Below are 5,717 nucleotides of genomic sequence, written 5' to 3'. Positions count from 1 at the left end.
TGCATAAGGGATCGCCTACGATGCGTACGAACGGAAATGACATTGCCCTTAGGTGCCAACGAGGCAAAAGAAAAAGAAATGATTGGTTTGTGTCTTTTAGGATAGATGAGTGGTGAACAGTTCCCAATACCGGGCCACTCACCACTTTCTCTACTTTGCTTTAGTCTGAACCATTGTTATGTGTTTTAAAGTGTTTTTGGTTGTGTATTTTTTAAGGGAATTTACTTCACGATTCGAATCACATAAAATGCATAATGATCGAGAAGCAGATTAGAGAATGAATCCCACTCACATCCATCCCATTATGTAATGTTTGAGAAACAGATTAGAGAATGAATCTCACTCATTTCTCTCCCATTAATTAATGTTTGAGAAACAGATTAGGGAATGAATCCCACTCGTTTCTCTCTCATTAAGTAGTGACCGAGAAACGGATTAGGGAATGAATCCCACTCGTTTCTATGCCACTAAGCGATTGAGAAACAGATTAGGGAATGAATCCCACTCATTTCTCTATCACTTGCTTAATGTGATTCGCATCTTCCTTTTATTAATGTTTTAAAGAGTTGAAAAAGAAAAAGAATGCAATAGGGAACTAATCCTAAATTCTAGTCTATGTTGTCTATACAAGTCTAAATCCTATTGTTAACATGGTTTCTACCTAAAGTTAGGAATTAAAGAAACATGAAAATAAGTCACATTAGAAGCAAAAATTAAGAATGGCGCAATGGTACAAAATCACACATAGGCATGAAATATCAAGTCAAAAATATAGTACAAAAATGAAATAGAATACTACTATTTTTATATGGTTTTTATGAAGGAAATTGAATTCTAATTAACCAAAAAGGAATTAAAAGAGATAGCCTAAACTAATATTTTTTATGAGTTATTTTTAAAATCATTGAAGTCTAAAAGGATAGTGGAAAAATTAGTATTTTTACTACCTAAAAGAAATAGGAAAAAAATCTAACAAACCTAAATCTAACATGAATAGGGGGTGCAAACTGGAATTAAAGGTGTGAAGGGAAACTGGGCGTAGGGCCTATTGATTCAGCCCAGCAGAGTCTTTTTTTTTTTTAGTTTTGTTCAGCAAACAATGCTAGCGTGGGCCAGAAGGGGGTGAGGTTAGCAACAATGGCGTTTTGGCCCAAAGATTATTTGTTTTCAGATTTTATTAAAAGCTCAAAAAAAACAATTAAAAATGAATAAATAATAGAAGAAAAAGAAAGATAAAATTGGGAATAGGATTAGGGTTACCTTGGTTGCGACGTTCCCAATTCCTTCTTCAGACTCCTTCGTATTCGTTCTTCTCTCGCGACACACCAAACGGCGCCGCTTCAACCTCCCTCTCCGGCGAAGCAAAATCTAACGCTGCCATGAGCCGAGCCACACGCGACTCTCTGTTAGAACAAGATTTGTTCTTATCAATTATCTTAGTTTTGATGATAACAATAATATGAATTTTGCTTAAGATAATATGGTACTCTAATCCAATGCAATTTCCCTTTCAGGAAATATATATAAAGAGTACGCATAATTCAGCGCTCAGAAGTTGTGTCTCAAATAGTTCAGCATGCAACATCAGAACATGGTCTGGCAAGACATCAGAAGATGGTCGAAGCAGAATCAGAACATGGGTCTATGGAAGCATCAGAAGAACATGAGATCAGAAGCACTGAAGATCAGAAGATGGTATCACGCAACAGAAGCACTTCAAGATCAGAAGATCAGAAGATGCTATGCACCAAGCTGTTTTGACTCTGATGATATTCAAACGTCGTATTCACAAACATCAGATCAGAAGGAAGTACAGGTGGCAGACTACGCTGACTGACAAAAGGAACGTTAAAGCTACTAAAGGCAACGTCAGTAGACACAGCGTGAACAAGGCTCGAGGTAGTTGACAAAAGCGTATAACATTAAATGCAATGCTGTACGGAACACGCAAAGCATTAAATGCACTCAACGGTCATCTTCTCAACGCCTATAAATATGAAGTTCTGATGAGAAGCAAGGTTACCAATTCTTAACAACTCTGAACGAAGATAAACTTGCTGAAACGCTATTCAATCAAAGCTCAGAATCTTCATCAACTCACTACATTGCTGTTGTAATATCTTAGTGAGATTAAGCTTAAACGATAAGAGAAATATCACAGTTTGTGATTATAGCTTTTAAGAAGCATTTGTAAACTCTTGAATAGATTACATTAAGTTGTAAGGAACTAGAGTGATCGTGTGATCAGTATACTCTAGGAAGTCTTAGCAGTTGGCTGAGCAGTTTGTAACTAGAGTGATCAGGTTGATCAGTAGACTCTAGAAAAGTCTTAGAAGTTGTCTAAGCAGTTGTTCCTGGAGTGATCAAGTTGTGATCAGAATACTCTAGAAGACTTAGTCGTGGACTAAGTGGAAAACCATTGTAATCCGTGCGATTAGTGGATTAAATCCTCAGGTTGAGGTAAATCATCTCTGCGGGGGTGGACTGGAGTAGCTTCGTTAACAGCGAACCAGGATAAAAATAATTGTGCAATTTATTTTTATCGTCCAAGATTTAAAGTCACACTTATTCAATCCCCCCCTTTCTAAGTGTTTTTCTATCCTTCAATTGGCATCAGAGCGCCGGTTCTAAGGTGCAAGCACTTAACCGTGTTTAGAAAAGATTCAGGAAGAGAAAAACGCTTCGGTAAAAGATGGTTGATGAAAGTGAAAAGTCTACACCTACACCTGCATCTACATCTGGCTCTGCTGAGCAATACAACGGTAACAATGGTTATACTAGACCGCCGGTATTTGATGGTGAAAACTTTGAATACTGGAAAGATAAACTAGAAAGTTACTTTCTGGGTCTAGATGGTGATCTATGGGATCTTCTGATGGATGGTTACAAACATCCAGTAAATGCCAGTGGCGCAAAGCTGTCAAGGCAAGAAATGAATGATGATCAAAAGAAGCTTTTCAGGAATCATCATAAATGCAGAACTGTTTTGCTGAATGCTATCTCTCATGCTGAGTATGAGAAGATATCTAACAGGGAAACGGCCTATGACATATATGAGTCCTTGAAAATGACTCATGAGGGAAATGCTCAAGTCAAGGAGACTAAAGCTCTAGCCTTAATCCAGAAGTATGAAGCCTTCAAGATGGAGGATGATGAAGACATTGAAAAGATGTTTTCGAGATTTCAAACTCTGACTGCTGGATTGAGAGTTCTTGACAAAGGATACACCAAGGCTGATCATGTAAAGAAGATCATCAGAAGCTTACCCAGAAGATGGGGTCCGATGGTGACTGCATTCAAGATTGCGAAGAATCTGAATGAAGTTTCTCTGGAAGAGCTTATCAGTGCCTTGAGAAGTCATGAGATTGAGCTGGATGCAAATGAGCCTCAAAAGAAAGGTAAGTCTATTGCATTAAAATCTAATATCAAGAAATGCACTAACGCTTTTCAGGCTAGAGAAGAAGATCCTGAAGAATCAGAATCTGAAGAAGAAGATGAACTGTCCCTGATCTCCAGAAGGCTAAATCAACTCTGGAAGACCAAGCAAAGGAAGTTCAGAGGCTTCAGAAGTTCAAGGAAATTTGAACGTGGAGAATCTTCTGATGAAAGAAGATTTGACAAGAAGAAGGTCATGTGCTATGAATGCAATGAGCTTGGACACTACAAGAATGAATGTCCAAATCTTCAGAAGGAAAGTCCCAAGAAAAAGTTTCATAAGAAGAAAGGTCTTATGGCAACCTGGGATGAGTCAGAAGATGATTCAGAAGATGAGCAGGCCAACTGTGCGCTGATGGCGACAGAAGATGACGGATCAGAATCTACATCAGAATCAGATTCTGAAGAGGTATTTTCTGAACTTACTAGAGATGAGTTAGTTTCCGGTCTAACTGAACTTCTGGAACTCAAGTCTCAGATTAGTCTCAAATACAAAAAGCTGAAAAAGCAATTTGAATTTGAAACAAAGAAGCTTGAGTTGGAGAATTCTGAATTAAAAGAAAAACTTTTAAAATTATCTAATAATGTTGGATCTCCTTCTGATTCAGAAAAATCCACTCCTAGTCTAAACCATATTCTGAAAGAATATGATTTAAGTTTCAGAAAGTTCTTATCTAGAAGTATTGACAGAAGTCAGCTAGCTTCTATGATATATGCCGTATCTGGAAACAAAAGAGTTGGCATTGGTTATGAGGGTGAAACCCCATACAAACTTGAACCTGTTGATGAAATGAAACTCACATACAAGCCATTGTATGATCAGTTCAAGTATGGCCACTCTCATGATATTAGGCACACTTCACATGCACAAAGTTTTCACATAACACACACCAAGAAGCATGTAACACAACCTAGGAAATATCATGAAACTCATATTAAAAATTATCATGCTGTTCCTCCTATTGCTTATAATGTCAAACCCAAGTTCAATCAGAACTTGAGAAAATCTAACAAGAAAGGACCCAAGAAGATGTGGGTACCAAAGAAAAAGATTATTTCTTTTGCAGATTCTCTTGATAACAAAGAAGACAACATTCAACATGACATGACACCTGGACTCAAGTTGCTCTCATCACTTGAAGGGAAGAAAGATTGTCTTCCAAGTTCTGGTTCTTAAATCTGTTGAAGAAACTATGTTTGTAGGATTTCAGAAAAGAAGCATATTAGTCTTGGAACCATCTATGATGTTTGCCTCTAAGGCTTTGATGTTTCTTTCTTGATTATTCTGATTGCTCTAAATGCTACAGAATATACAACATTGAAACATTGATTGTGGACAAATCAATAAACATCTGTTTTGATGATAAACTTGTTTCTGATGAAACAAAGAGCTTAAGAATTTCTGCAGATACAGTTTTGTCTTATCAGAAGCTGCAGAACAAAGAAGTAAACCTCCAGAAGCTGTGTACATCAGAAGTAATGGATCAGAAGATCATTCAGACTTATATCAGCACACTTCAGAAGGAGTATTTCCAGAAGAGAAATTAGATCAATTCAGAAGCAGTAATCAGAATTTGAAGGCGTAAAATCTCTCTGATATTTACAGCTGTCATCTATTATCTGATGATGAACACGTGTCTGTACGGTTTGTACAAAGCGTGCAGTTGAAAAGACGCCGACCTAGGTAACTGTATTAAATCATTTCATTTACTGTGTTCTCTCTCCTAATGTCATTTCTCATTAAATGCATAATGATTTCTTTTTAAATCTTTTAAATAACCCGCTTCATCTTCATTCCCACTTTTTCTCTCTTTCTCTCTCTTCTGTGCATTCACCTCGTTGCATCTCTCTTCAAACCCTAGTTCTTGATTTGATCTCAAAGCATTATCATAATGAATCCATCTTCTCGTTCATCAATCTCTAAAGATAGTATCACTTCCACACAGAACCGTTTAAGCAAAAATGATGCTCCGTTGAAAACATGCTTAATACCCACGAAAGAACTGGAAGTTCTATGTGAATCGGCTGTGGACGTCAACAACCTTAAAGAAAATGGCTTTCAGTGTGATGCAAGAATCTTTGAGCAAGGATGGTCTAAATATCTTGATAGATTGGTTGGTCCAATTTATCCTGAACTTGTAAAGGAGTTTTGGGTACATGCAACAGTTACCCCAACTGCCATCATTTCATTCGTGCTAGGGCATGAAGTGACTATCACTGAGAAACTCATCAGAAAGCTGTACAATCTTGATGATGAAGAAGGTTGGTCTGAGTTTCAACCC

The sequence above is a fragment of the Vicia villosa genome, unplaced genomic scaffold (assembly GCF_029867415.1).
Source record: "Vicia villosa cultivar HV-30 ecotype Madison, WI unplaced genomic scaffold, Vvil1.0 ctg.002034F_1_1, whole genome shotgun sequence".
Taxonomy (NCBI): Eukaryota; Viridiplantae; Streptophyta; class Magnoliopsida; order Fabales; family Fabaceae; genus Vicia; species Vicia villosa.
This window is presented reverse-complemented; position numbering follows the sequence as displayed.